Below are 15,886 nucleotides of genomic sequence, written 5' to 3' on the forward strand. Positions count from 1 at the left end.
TTTTTATTCGGGTCAAACTCATTTTGATAACTCCACATGGCACTCTCAAGTGGCGATAAAGAAAAACGGCTGGTAAGTGAATGCGAGCGCCTCTGCCGGAAGGGGCAACCCATTAAATGGCCAGTCGTACCCAAGAAATATGATTTCAAATATGAGTCCGAACACAATCGTGTTTTTCAGCGACCCCTTTCGATGTCGTCCTCACGACTTATTCAAGGCACAGCGATCACGTGATTTATGAAGTAAATATGACAGAAGAAATGCCGAAAGTAGCCAATAAATTAACCACAAGAGTAGGGTACAAAAAGTTATTTTTTAAACACGTTTTCTGAACACCACAAATTACGCAGCAAATGACAGTTTCCGGCACACAGCTGCGCTGGAATATTTCCGGATTTCACACCCGCATGACATTTCTGCCGTGGCTGTCGTTTCGAAGCACGAGTATTCCTCCACCGTGAGGGGCAATGACGGTGGACTACGGCTCGTAACATCGGTGGCAAAATATTGCAACCCGGTTGACCCCAGAATTATCTTTTATAACCGCAATATAACCTGCCACTCTTTCCGAAACATGAAGTGACGTTCATGCGAGGAAAAATAAGAAGAGTAAAAAAATCCGTTCCGTAAAGACGAGTTATTGCCGTATAAACAATATTTGAGAATTAAAAAAAAATGTTCCTCTCAAGCGGTTAAGATTTTTTAATCTAATAATGAGGCTCTAATTAATTACTGAAACTATAGGGTATTCCAACTTTTTGCATTCTATCGCCAATCAATATGAAGTGGCACGAAAGAGCAAAAGTAAAAATAATGTATTATTTGACATTCAGCAAGTTACACGCAACGGTCGTCGTCATGTGCAGTAAAAATAAATAAGAAAATAATAAAGGGAAAAATAATATCTTAGCGTGCTGTAGTGATTCGTACCTAGCTGGATGGCGTGCGGTGGCTTTAACGACGAGGAATCAGCAAACGGAGATTTTTTCAGAATAAAAATATTGAAGAAAGAACTGTACTCTGCGCATTATGTATAATGACTAGCAAATTGAAATCCTTAGACTCAGTGGCGTAACTAGGAATATGGTTTGGGGATGATGAGGGTGACTGGGGTAGCGACCCCTTTGGGCAACAGGGGATCCGGGGTATATTTTTGAAAAATGGCATGCCTGGAAAAACTTTTTACACCAATATTAAATTATCTTTAAGTTAAAGCGGATGCAGATATTATACGTCTAAACTAGGCAAATTTTTTTTTATTTCTCTGAGGCTTTGGGGGGATCTATCCCCCTCATCCCCCCCATAGTTACGCCACTGCTAAGAATGACATACAATTATTAATATATTAGAATCTTAGAATTATATCGATTGTTAATATGATGGGTATTATACTCCAGCCCCTTATATCCTCCGGAGACAATCAGGCACCAAAACAACGCCATTTGCCTCTCCCAGTGAACAGATACAAGGATTGTTCTCGGAGTGGAGACCAGTGAGTAGTGGGCAAGACGCTTGTGGGTGCAGGGAAACTGCTTTTCTTCGCACCAACCCGAGATGAATGACACGGCCGACGACGAGGACAGGGGAGGTAGTCACCCCCATCACAATGGGGGTGGATTGAGGGGATGGAGGTGGATTCACCCCCCACACCATCGTCGCCTTGACCGTGAGGGGTGCTCGCCCGGGGAAAATTAAATCACCGTGGGGGAAGGGGTGCATACTGATGCATAGAGCGTGAGCGCCACTCGCGGTGCGGGGCCGAATCATCAATCAGATCGCGTGAGGTTCTTGACCGCGTTAACAACTTCGGTACGATTGGCACTTACCGAAAAATTAGGCGCTCATTTTTTTAAAACTCGGCGATGACCGCTAAATGTCTCCTCCGCAGGAGGTTGATACATAATTCGTCATTTGATATGGCTGTCCTCCGTCATCAAGCGAACTCGAAATCAACTCCGCTTCATTATCGGCACTTTCGAAAGACCACGCATTAATTGATGCGCCGCAGGCTTGTTCCCGATGTACTGGTGAACCAGTTCACCCTAACCAGCCAGTTGACATTAGATTGGTTTTGTGCGCAATTGTTTATGTTGTTGGGGTAGTGTTCTGTTTGTGTGAGCAGAAACTTATAACTATTAAATGAGTAATTTAAAAATAACATTTTTTTCATTTAATACATTGACAAATATATTTGGGTACATATATTAATAGGCTTGGGTTACATTGAAATATGTGTTAAATTTACAATTTTGTTATAATATTAATGATAAATAAATGTATTTTTTCCCTCTTATTCATTATTAATTTCTTTGAATAATATATTTTTTGATGATTATGTACCTATATATATTTGTTATTGATTGATTTTATTTATATTTTTTTTTTGGGGTTGATATAATTTTTTATTGTCATTATTTCTTTTTTTTCATTTAGTATTTTTTCATTTACTTTCGAAAGAGCCCAAAGTATTTCTTTTGGTTAAATATTAAAAATGATCCAGATGGAGCATTGTAAACGAAAATTCTCCACCCAAAGAGAGCGAGGCGTCCTGGCGAGACGATCCTCACGAGGGAAGCGGTCATCGTCTTTCTGCTCTCATCCTCCAAATTGCGGCCAATTAAATCCTTCGCTCATCGGAGCCATTGTCGGGGGGTGGGCCTGTTCGCGGGTAACCTTCAAGCAGGCGGTCACGGCCAGCGATGCGCTCCGAAAGGCACGCGTGCAGTTCCAGTCGGAGGGAGTCGGATATCCTCATGATCAAATTCAACTCGCCTCCTTGGCGCGCGTCCACTCCGCGTGTCTCGGCGTTAGCCTCCCACCCCTCCAGTGGGCCCCAAACGAAAAAGCTGACCTTAACTAATGACGTCCTTATGCTTACCAACTTAGCAACGAAAATGGAAGTTTTCCCAAGTTTTTGATCGCCTTAATCTGATTTTCAATTTTTTTCACTACACTAACTCTTCATTTTAACACCGATCGGAGTATCTGTTCCCTCAATTTTTAGAAAATCTGTCGATAGAAGTCGCCAGGACTGACGAGGACTAGCTATAAATATGGGACTTAAAATATTATAATTTTTAGCAAACAGATAACTTAATATTGGCGCAAAGCTATGGCAGAACTAGGGGCATGCAATTGATGGGGTTCGATCCCGCGACCCTCAGCATAATCGGCGAGTTACTTATCTAGCAAGACTACTATAATTTTTGCTTCCTAGTGTTCGATGAATTCGTGGGCTGGTAAGAGAGATACTCGGTGGTGAAGGGTGAACTGAGTCGAACACGCACGCGCTTAGAAAGCCATTAAACAAATTTCGTCTCAACGGAATTCACACGGAGAAAACAACTTTGGGTGTTACAACTAAACGCTATCCAGTCCGCCCCCTCTATGGCAATTATTGGACACTCTGTCACGTAATCCGAGGTATTTTGGTAGATTGTCTAAACGCTTTGCGCTGCCCCTCTAGCTTAGTTTAGTCACATCGCCCAGAGTATCTCCAACAAATAACATGGAACGCGTCTAGTCAACCCTGTTCAGAAGTCATCACTACTCATCTTCTGTCGGTATGCTTGAAGCTCTACGTACATAGTTACCGAAGCTCTGCCAGTTAGTGCTTAATAGCAGGGCGCGTGTGGTGCGCACTTTCAACCTCAGTCTCGTTTAATTCAACTTCGTTTCTCGCAGCCGGCGGACTTCCTTCAGTAATGGACTCAGAAGTTGAAAACATTTTAAAGAAATGGGGGTTTTCTCACCTCATCGCACTTTTCAAAGGTTAGTGTAGCATTTTTCTTTAAATCATGACGTTTCTTGTGCTGTGGTTCTACTTACGTAAGATCGCACAGCGTACACGGAAAATAAGATTTGATTGAAACGAACAAACTTGTGTGATAGGGAGTATTTTTGTTAAATATACTTAAAGCTTGGAGTAAATTATTAAGCACTTGATTTATTTTATCAAACGCTTTTGATAGATTTCATCGAACTTTTTGATATTTCATAATTTAGTCAATTGTTACAGTTAACCCATATTGATAGGAAAAAGCCTGCAAATTAAGTTTTATTACGCATTACGTTTGATATTGATATATAACTACGTAATGTAACTGTGTGCATTTAGTAATCCTCTTAAACTTACAAATGGAGACTGTAGTCACATTTTATTCACATTTCAAAACAAAGATTCGTTATTTACAATAATAATATATTGCGACGTTTTTGTAAATATTTATTATGGTAACCGATTTAGACTAGTTGTTAGAGACCGTTGTTACAACGCGGGGGGGCCACGTTCAATCCTTCTTGCAGGCGTATTTTTCTCCTCTTTATTGTATTTGTTTTGCAGAAACTTACATTTAACACCTAATTTATGGTTTTAATTCAATTTTAATTTGATTTAAATTTAATTATCAAGTTTTAACCATTGTACTTCTTTGAAGGAGCAGAAATCGACAAAGTAGCCTTTCAGCTACTAGATGAGATACTCTACAAAGATTACTGACGCCAGGCCAGTTTCTGAAATTTTGCAAGGCATTCCGTGCTAACATCGACTCTGTGCGAGACGAGCCTCCTTTGAACAAGAAGACAAGGAAAGACTGTTAGTCCTAATTAGTTATGTTAGGTAATTGTCGTATTATTATTTCTTGATGATCATGAAATTGGAATTTGTTTTAGGCTCTCATAGTGGACTATACAAACTAGGAACAGTTTATCTGTATTGTCCATGTCTCCCCTCTGAATTTATGTCTAGTTTAGAGTTCTGACTATGTTTTTCCATTCTAATTACTGGAAGCCCGATAATCCTTTTTTTGATTCTTCAAGAAACCATATTATTTCTGGTAAGTTCATTGAAGGGTTAAATTTTCTTAGTTATCAAGGTATTTTTGTTGTGACAGAGCATGGAAATGTTCAAGTGTATTTTGCATTGGGATCGATTATTGGTGACAATCTTGGTTTTAATTGTATTCTTGGATTTATAGAGAGCTTTAGTGCTACTTATATCTGTCAAATTTTTAAACTTACTAAATCTGAGTCCTGCTCATGCGCTGGAGAAAAAAAGGAACTATTGAGAACTGTTGAAACCTACAATGCTGATGTTGAAGTGCGTAACTGTTCTCTTACTGGAATGATGGAAACATGTATATGGAATAAGGTAGAAGGGTTCAACGTACTAGAAGGGGGAAGCCTCGACTTGAGGCATGATATATTAGAAGTCGTCATAGTCATAGTTTTAGTTAGTTATGTTAGTCAGAGTTTGTAGCCAAATATGGCCTTATAAATATTATGCCAGACTTAATTTCCAAGAAATGTTGCACCTTAGATCAGCTTAGCTTTAGAATTATTATTTTTAAATATGGAGATACGGTTTCTAATAAACCTGTCGCTATTGCTGAAGAGGAACTATGTAGTGGGTCTATTAGAATATCAGCCAGTGAAATGATCAATTTCGTTTTGTGCGTTGCCCCTATGATAGGAAATTTAGTACCTGAAGACGACCCATCTAGGAGACTTTTCTTAATGTTACGTGATATTGTTGAAATCCTGTGTTGTACATCAATTCAAGTTGAGTTAATCGATCAGTTTCATTACCTTATTGTTCAACATCATTCTCTATACATACTATATTAGGTTATTTGGTAATTCCTTTAAACCCAAGTTTCGCTTCATGATTCATTACTGCTGTGTTCTAACTGCGGACCACTAATTCATACGTGGTGTATGCGCTTTGAAAGAAGGCATAGAATGTTACAACGAAATGCTACTGTTATTTCTAGTCGTATCGACACTCCAATGTCTATTTGTATTAAAACTTGGTTAAGTTTAGCCTACCGCTTTCTATCTCAAAAAGGATTTCATAAAAGGATAACTTTCAGTTCAAACTGCAATGTCATTCAAGCAGATAAAATGCATTGTTTTCCTATAGTTAAAAGTAAGATGCCAAATTTTTTCCAAGGTTGGTGTAGAGCATCCACAAATGTCATTTTAAACGGTATCAAATTTAAAGACAGTTCTTGTACTGTGGTGGGTGCCAATGAGTTAGGATCTCCCAATTTTGGAAATGTAAAATTAAATTATAGTCAATACTTCTAATGAAGTCTCCTTTTTTATTCTCAACTTACTACAATATCATGGAGTTATCATCTGTCATCATTTTGTGTTGATTTAACTGAAAATGTTTCATGCTTTGAATGCAAAATGTTAAGCTGTCCGTTTTCACGAATACTTGAGAATGAACAAAATATTGTTGTATATACTAAAGATATTTAATAAATAAACTTCATGCGAAAAAAAGGTCCAGTTATTGTCTATCTTATTTATGGGGAGATAAATTAATCAAAATACCAGCTTGTACGTTAACTTTTAAACCAACCGCAAGGGGGTTAAAAAAAGATAAATTAGTAAAGCATTTGACCAATTTAATTAAAAAATTTCAAACAGGCTAATTAAACAATTTAGTCAAATTAATCAAATTCTGTAAAGGCAGTGCCTATTCTTTTATTATCAAGGTGACTAAACCCTCTATCAATATCCTTGGTTTTACCCAAACTCCATCACAGATGGTAGTTGAGATTATGGATCTGGTCGTGTTTGACTAATAGCACTGACTCAATTCAGACATTATGATGAAGTTTCATTTAGTCATACTATTTAGATTGTTCCTGTGCAACAATTGCATCATTTTGTCACCCGCAGGAAAGAATTTGGTGGGAGTATCTAAACTGGTGTGACTGGACTTTTCTGTTGAATTCACTGAAAAGTTCAGTCAGCCCCATACCGATTAAAGTATTTGGTCGTGAGGGCCGAACGTTTAGGCGTACCGCCTGAACATTTTTCTCTGTGCAGAGAGGACGCTGCAGACGCATCCTCGACCGATTTTTGCCTCGCTACGCAATCATCTTGGCATTTTGAGGGCATACTGCCAACACTTGCGGGCACACATCTGCATTTGCTTCCTCGCGGCTAAGGAATCAATTTAGTTCCAAGTTTAAGGGAAGGCACCTCTACCGAAGACTACATTATTATTTTTTCCTTTTTTTCATTCTGTATTGCGTGTTCTAAAATTAAGGAATCGTCCCCACACCTCCGGGAAGTTTAGACTATACTCCTGTCAACATTTTCATGTATCTCAAGTATGGAAATAACCTAACCTAAGAGAAATACTAGAGGGGTTAAATTTGCATGCTCGAGACTTGGGCAAATGCTGACAAGAGTCTACTCGAGAAAAAAATTAAAATCAAAGATGGAATCACAAGCATTAAACTAGAAATACGGCAGCAAATTCCGATCGGGAGTGATGCGTTGGAGCTGCCAGTGCAGTCGCTGCGGGGAGAAAAGAAAAACAAAGGAACGTAGAGGAGCGAGGTCCGAACACGTGAGAGGAAATTTAGCGTGCATCGCGCGCCTGTCTTCAATTCCCTCCTTCACTTAGGCCTGAATCACACGATCATTTTCTTTCGTCGCGAAAAGTGATCGCTCTAGTGATCATTTTTCTGAATCATACGGTCACTCCCGCCGTCGGCTTTCGCATCGCTTTCGATATCACAGCTCGTTGTCATAGGACCCGCATCACGAAAATATATATAGCGTGTTTGTTTAACTATATCGTTCCCACGATTGTCAAACGTTGCGCTGCAATCGCTCCATACGGGCATGCGTTCCGATTGGCTGACATGGGGTTTTAGGGACGGTTTTAGCGACGGAAAAAGCGACGGGTGATGAAAAACAGTAATAGGAATCCTTATCGCGATTGTGATCGCGAAAAACAATTGACAGCGACGATCATTTGCGACTGATCACTCTATTGAACGCGATAGTGATCACTAGGAAATGACGGATAAAATGATCGAGTGATACACAGGAAAAGTAACACTGGTCCCTTGACACTTGTTTGTGCCAATTGACTCCCCTCCCGCGTATTCTGATGCACGACCGCTGGAGAGGATTTTTCACCGGCAGCGCCTGGACTACCCGCTTTATAAGCGCTGCAAAATTTAGGACAAAATATCATAAAATATGTAAAAACGTTAATCTTTCCATTACCAATGTGAAATCAACAATGTTCTCAATTTAGTATATAAGCTTCAGCTATCACAAACGAAACACTACACATGCAACACAAACAGATGCGCACAATAATATTGCAATGTAGGTGAACTGGCTGGTTGTGGTGAACTTGGTTTACCGGTACTGCTGAAACGCGCTAAATAATGTGAGTCTCGCAGATTGTCGTCGCCGTCGCACACGTGAGCAAGCGATTGAAAGATGGAGAGAAGCAGACGAGGGAGTGCCTAGCACATTATTCTTAGCCAGAAATCACTACACTAGTCATGAACCTGACCGACGAATGTGAGATATGGCTGGCCATGCAAAAGTCTTAGAATTAGCAAGATCACTCGTGCATAAAAAACGCAAACTTTACCGCATCTACTCAATTTTGTTGACGTCATCCGAGGGTAAATTCATTTGGAGGTTGCGCGCTAGGCCTAGATAGCTTCACCAGTTGATAATGAATATTGTTAAGGCCGTTTTACACGGGGCACGGAATTGCGCAGGTTAGAGCTGCATTAATTTCTAATATGGCGTGGAACTGCGCGAATGTATGAACGAAATTAGAACAGGGGCGATTTTGCCGTCTCGCATCCACGCATTTCGCATGTGCTCTAGCAATTCACCGCTTTACACGACGCAAATTTGATTGCGCCTTCGCACGTACGTCAGATTGCGCAATTTCGTGTACCGTGTAAAACGGCCTTTAAGAGCGACACGAAGAACATGATATTAGAACCCCACTACATACCCATGTCCGATCGACACGATAAATTAAGAGAGATGTTATGCCTAAAGGATATGTATAGGAATTCGTTTTCCCCCCGAACTATAAAGGGTTTACATAAATGCTGGGCTAGAACTTCGCCAGAGGATTTCATTTTTATGTTGTAGCGGCTGGTGTCCAAATATATGGAGGCGACTTGCGGGGTAGTACGGAAATGTAAATTACCCAGGACTCTCCTCGTCACATAGATAGGGAAAATTTGAGGCGAATTACGGAAATTTTGTCAATAGAAATATTAAGTAAAGCAGGGAGCTCGGAGGGAATGGAATTTCCCTCTTTTGGGGGGCAGTTCGGGGGCACAGACGATGGGGACTACATAGACGAGTCCGTCCCGCATAAACCCTGATTTATGCGCTTCTCACTTTGGGCGTCAGAGCAAAGGTGTCCCTTGAGGATCCATACTTCCTCTGACCTCATTTAAGTCATTCGTAAATGATCTTCCTTTCATTTCCGGCACAGAGACATTACTACACACTGACGATACCACCTTCACAGCGTTCAAACCCCCAAACAACAGCAGAGCTACTATAACGACAATATGACACATACTAATATTGGGCCGATACTTGACAATTAACTGCAAGCCCCAAGAAATGTGTTCTCGTGACATTTTTCCGCAGACATGGGCACTCCAATTGTCTGCGGAAATATAAAGATCCCGCGAGCAGAGAAGAAAACATTCATCGGCGTCATTCTAGACGAGAAATTGAGCTGGAAGCAGCACATTCACATGACGACTACAAAATCCAAAGCCCCTGCTGCGTTACTATGGCCGTTACTACGCAAGAAATACAAACTTTCTCTGAAAACAAAAGTGACGCAGAACAAATTTACGTTAAAAGCTGTTTTAAGATATGCTTCACCTGTATGGTTTATGGCAGCAAAGACTGACCTCCAAAAGATGAAAAGTTACATAATTGGAGTGAAAATTAACGCCCACGTAATTCTTCTGCTTAACGTCCTTCCAAAATCTGCTCTATGCATCTCATGCCTGACCTACATGTGCAATTCTCCCCTCCCAACTGTCCTTCAACGATAATTTACACACTAGACCATCGTGTCTCATGATTTAACCGATTGAGTCGTCCCGTCTCCCATCTTAGGTTTACAAAAATCTTCTCTCTCTCGAATTACGATAATAACGATAAAAGTTGCGACTTCCAAGAACCCGAAAAGTTCCTGCGTACGAGTACGAATAATGGAGAAATAAAAAAAGAGAAGGAAAACACCGCTAGAGGGTTTCATTGCCGTTCCATGGTCTATGAGCAGCACATATCTCAGCTCTCTCTCTCTCTCTTTCCAATCTCATGCCAAGGACTGGAAAACTTTAAAAGAGTCGTAAACGTAGGTACTCTCTCCAACCGTCATACACGTACGCAGGCAAATGAGGTCAATGCCTAAGTAATATTTAACCATAGATTGGGTATTCCAAGTGAAAAAAGCTGCTGATTATTCTCCCATGAGTGCTCCAGAAAATCAGTGACAAATAGAAAGTATTCTCGTACCAACGTACTTGTTTCTCACACAGGAGATTTTTTGGTCATTATTTTAATGGCTGGGCATTGCTAAAACCATTCACTCCCCCAAACCAGCGGCTTAATTGCAGGGTTGAGGGGGATAGAACCCGCAGAACAACAAGAATAAAAAAATCATCATATTACAGCAATCTAACCAGTTTGAAATGCAGTTATTAAGTGTTTTAGCTTTTTCAAAATGGCATCACCATATAACTAAATTAATAATTCAATAGCACAATTGACGAATCCTGGCTGTTTACTTTAATTAATGCAACCATATAGGAACTCATTCAAAACATAAGTTCTCATCTTGAAAATTTCTAGGCGTACAGAATACATCTTTCTCAATATTTTTCCGTCACTCAATTTTAAAATTCCGTCTCATAGCTTATTTATCAAAATCGATACAATATAAAGTAAATCTTGGAGATAAAATTTTTCATACCATGAAAAATATCGAGAATAGGTAGCCAGTTTGGGCGGTTAAAAAAATCATTCTTTGTCAAAGTTTTGGAATTGAATGGATTCGATCTTCGGGGCTACGTGGAAAGAATCGTAAGAGGGTACACCACCTACATCTAAGGAACAGTTTTAATCGGGATAGTTACCTTGGAATTTGTTATTCAAGTACATCGTTATTGCTACTTCGCAGGTTAAGTTAAATAAATATGACGACAGAACTTAAAAAAGCAGCATGAAGGTTCTAAGAACCACTAAAAGAGACCTCTATTAGTCTAACATGTGCTTTTGCAACATGAAAACGACATTCAATTGTTTGCATGACAACAGGGCAGCTGGATGTCGGTGTAAACAATTATAAACACATATTTAAATGCTTAAAAACATAACAAAACGTAAATATACAGAAATGTACACCCGAATGAATACATATCTACCAGTATTAGGTAATTTTAGCACTTACTTTGAGTGCTGGAGGATTAATCCAATTATGAAATAACAATGGCGATGCACGTAACAAATTCTAAGGTAACTGTTCCCCTAGGTGTTGGATTTAGTTGAATTGACAATTATATGTAAGTTTTGTACCCCATATGATTTATATGTGGCCCTGAATATGGCATTCATTAAATAAGGTAACGTTTGCAAAGAGTAATTTTTAAAATCATCCTAACTGACGACCTACTTATCATATGTTTCTACTGCATACAATTGGAGATGGTAACGAAAGTCGTAATCGATTCAAACGGAAGGAAATAAAATGCGACCGGTGGAGTTGTTCCATCCACCTCTCCTCACGGCTCTCTGTTGCCGAGGCGATCATCCACGACCAACACCCTCGCCTGTGAGTCTCACCAGTATTTCAGGGAATGGGGGTGAGAGGGTAAGGGAGAGATGGGATGACTTAAGAGAGACTAGCCAATGATATATGTAACCTCTGAAATTCAACGGAGAGGGGGAAGAGGAAACATGAAGGGATATTATTCATTTTGATTAATGTATTTTAAACACTGCCGGCATGAATGTAGTTGAAGATGGTTTTAAAATGCTTTTCAAATTGCTTTGCATTCACATTTACGCTACGGCTAATTTCAATTGTTGAAATGATGGGGGACTTGATACATTTGGATATAAAAATGCAATTATCCCCAGAATACAAAGCATTTAGAAAAAAATGAAGGAATAACGGAAATACAGTATCTATTTTCCCCGCAATTATGAGAATTTCCACTAAATATCTCGAATGGAAGTATTATCAAAATGCATACGTAAAAACCAGAGTAGAGAAATCAATGATTTTCTGTTGGGAGTCAATACTCCCTCATTAATGGATTTAAAACAACCAAAAATATTGTTTCTCGCAAAAATCCTTATTTAGTGCACCTGACACGAGGAATATATCCTGAAAATGCCATTACTGTATCTTCAGTGGTTCGGACTGTGCGTGGGTTAGTAAGTGAAATAGTCAGAACATGCTGCTTGATGCAAGAGATAAATACTATATTGGGGTGATTCAACTTCATAACCCAAACGTGTCCGCAATCGCGCTACTCGCGAAGCACTCGACTAATACGGTCCGAACGACTTCCGCCTCTCCGCAAGGGACACAAGTGATCCCTAATGAGCGTGGACGCCACAGGCGGCGTAACAAACGAATTAAATGATTATGCGCGGGGCGAATTTTGCTCGAAGAGGAGCTTGAATACACGTCATTGTTGCCGTTGCCATAGTGTCGGAGCGGAAACCTTGGCCTCGTGGCTCTCTTGTTCTCTGTGCCCTAATAACTCTCTCAAACACCTGTGACTTAGTTCGGGGTGACCTCTAGCTCTGATAATTCAGATCAACATACGGATTAGAATGTGACAAAGAAACTGGTGATTTCCCCCACATTAGTTTTCATTGAGCTTTCAAGTCGATGAAACTCATAGAAACTCGCCTAGCAAGAAAATACAAGAGAATCGATACGAGCAAAATCGCGAGGGATATTTCAGGACCCACACAAAATGAGAGTCGTACGCGTAAGTCCTCTTATTCGACTCAGAAATAATAAAACCTTGAGTTCACACACTAGTAGTTGCTCGAGAGTAAACACAGGCACACCGAGAGGAGTGGGGTCAGGACCCTGGTCCAGTCACTATCAACTGATGTAGTAATAAGCGAGAAATCAATCACGGCTTTCAACGCATCTTATCAGTACGGAACCGAATATTTTCCACCGTTTCGAGGGGTCAAGTGGGAAGTGGACGCATAAACAACCTTGATATATGTTACCATTAGTACTTCCACAATCGATTCCAATCCGACTTTGAAAATTAAAACGTTGACAAGATTAGAACTTATTTTTACTTCATCCACAGATACAACAAGGACGAGAAATAAATCAATAAATAAACAAATAAAACACTCGTAAGAATCTGGTTGCTATGAAGAAATACATACGAAACACTCAAATGTAATAATTTTGGGCTATGGTCGGGTTTTATCGATTGTTTAATTATCCACCGATCTTCACCCAATTTAGGATTAATTACTTATTTAACATTATAAACAATCTTAGCCATGGAAAAAAGCGCTAGCACAACTATTTAAATATGATAAATACGGTACATATCTTGATAAGGAAGTGGCTACTTTCAAAACATGTATTCATCAGTTAGAATAATAACGCAACTAAAGAAACTGGAAAATAAAGCAGAAAAAAACGAGAACCAATGGATGCAGGTACGGAGATAATTCCTTCGAAACGAAGAGAATGGTTTCGCTTTAAGGCTTTAAGTCCAGATAGGAGCAGCAGCCAGCCAGCCACGACACAATGGACACATGAGAGACACTTAGGACGTGAGAGCCATAAGGGCAAGGTCATCGGCTCCATGGACCACTCAACGTCTCTATAGCAACGTCAACAATGATGTCACTCACCATCGTATCGCAAGGGCGCATGAGGCCCTCGCCCAACTGTATGAGTTACGATTCGCAGAGCAATCGGAAGGGGTGGCCAAGTCAACCTCGCCACTCATTTTCCCTTAATATCCAATAGGGTGGTTTCCTATTATTTTTATTGCCTAAATCGAAAGATTACTACTCATGGAATACGTATTTCACGCTTTTAGATTTTTAAATGACGATATCTATTTTTCGCGATTAAATGAAAAGGGAAAATTTTCAAGCGCGCGAAAACGCGACGGCTAAGTATGAATGCTGTGAAAACTCCGTGTGACGTCGTTCTGGTTCCTGCTGCCGCAAGAGAGGTGACCTTGGGGCGAGGCTTCGAGCGCTGATACGACGCAGGATGCTAGCAGGTAGCAGAGTGCCCTGCTAGCAGGTAGCGCTGGGCTTAAAAAACTATTACTAATACCTTATCAAACGAAGGAAACTTTCCGCCCTTACCCAGTTTTAATAGGTGATTATTAAGGCATGTTTCCCTGAGCTCCCTACTACCCTATTCGTCTTCTCCTATCAGGAAATCCGTTTCTATTAGCAAGTTCATTTTTTTGTTAATTAACTAGACGGAAAATGCGAATAATGAGGATTAATAAGAATGAAAATCCCATCATCCGAGTGATTAATAAAATACTAAATCCACAATCATTCATGATACTACATAAAACTTTGACCGCAAACATAACATGGCGACCGGAAAACACATCAACTCACTGAAAAAAATCGTTTAGCAAAGATACAAATGATGTCGGCCTTAAAGATTTGTTTTGGTAATGGAAGCTGCTCAACAATGATAAATATACGTGCGAGAGACACTATCAAACCATATTATCATCACTCGACTAGATAAATTAGCGTAGTTAAGTACTTAATGAAAGCGACACCAAAAAAGATAAAAAAGAGAGAAAACAAATTATATCAATAAATTTCATCGGAAAAAATTTTTACTTTAAATTTTTATTTTATTTTATATTTTTCGGCACACACTCTAGGTAGGGACGAGTGAAGCCACACTTTCTAATCAATTAAGTAAGCAATGCGTTACCATAGTGTGAAAGATAAACCGTCCACAACGTGGAATGTTCTTTAGCAACTTCCATTTAATCGAAAAAAAAATGAATGCCAGTAATTGTAACAGCATTGTCAGTCAAACATCCATCCGAAATTCTCCGTTACATTTTAGGGTAATCCATTCCTTCAATCCCTAAATTCTAACTTGAAGAGGGATGGTATCGTCATTACAATTGCAACTTGGAAAGGAAGGTATGAATATTATAATGTTTCTAGGTCAATGTTTCTTTTTTTAATTAGATGAAAATTGATTGAGTACAACTAATTATGAAGCGAGAGTGAAGGCCCGCCACCTGAAGGGGACAAACATCAAAGAAGGCACACATTGCGATCACGAGAAGCACGCACGCCCTTCGACACGACGAAGACGAACACAATGGAGCGGAGCGTGCGTACGTTTCCAATCACGCGTGCGTTTAATCATCCAAGGGCGACAAACCCCTCCTCCTTTGACCATCATCACGCATCGACATGCGCGATTACTCACGCACATTGAATCGACCCAAGGCGTCCAAAACAATATCTTCGCAAGAAAGAGAACGAGAAAAATTCACTTACAAATGCTGAACGAATTAAGCCGAGGAAATTTATTATTTTATCCACAATTTTTAACGCCAGCTACGCTAAATGTGTTTAATACTATTGGCTATCATAAATTTGTGGAAAAAAAACCTTTCATAATTTCCGACAAATATATTTTCATTTTTCCACAATTTTTACAGCCACAAGAAATGCTATTAGTAAATGTGGAGCAACAACGTTCGTTGAAAAGTGTTAAAATAGCGTCAAATTTCACAATTGATATTAGACCTGAATCTGATTATTTTATGTGGCACTCTTCCGTGAGAGCTTCGCGCTAAACTTGCAAAATTTCCATAACATACACTAAGCGATTTAATTAATCTGACACAGGTCTTAATGGTAAAAATATAGAACACATGTTATGAATATAATAATTTTATAAAAAATTCTGTTTGGCACAAATGGTAACAAAAACACACCACGCAAACCTTAAACGATTATAGCAAATGCTATTTCACGGCCGATAACAAGTTAACTTAATGCATAA

At 39.5% G+C, this 15,886-nt stretch overlaps 2 protein-coding genes and 1 long non-coding RNA gene across 4 annotated transcripts in view; 2 read left to right on the forward strand and 1 right to left on the reverse strand.

Annotated features, from left to right (window-relative positions):
- LOC124156514 (rabankyrin-5) overlaps positions 1-15,886 on the reverse strand; it is a 141,000-nt gene that overhangs the window by 40,058 nt on the left and 85,056 nt on the right. The gene's annotated exons all lie outside the window — the stretch shown is intronic.
- The window catches only part of LOC124156515, a 100,071-nt gene that overhangs the window by 10,717 nt on the left and 73,468 nt on the right, over positions 1-15,886 (forward strand). The window lies entirely within an intron of this gene.
- Positions 3,336-5,828, forward strand: LOC124156517. Its single transcript, XR_006864341.1, has 2 exons — positions 3,336-3,771; positions 4,437-5,828. It is a non-coding gene; the product is annotated as an uncharacterized LOC124156517 (long non-coding RNA).

The sequence above is a fragment of the Ischnura elegans genome, chromosome 3 (assembly GCF_921293095.1).
Source record: "Ischnura elegans chromosome 3, ioIscEleg1.1, whole genome shotgun sequence".
Lineage (NCBI taxonomy): Eukaryota > Metazoa > Arthropoda > Insecta > Odonata > Coenagrionidae > Ischnura > Ischnura elegans.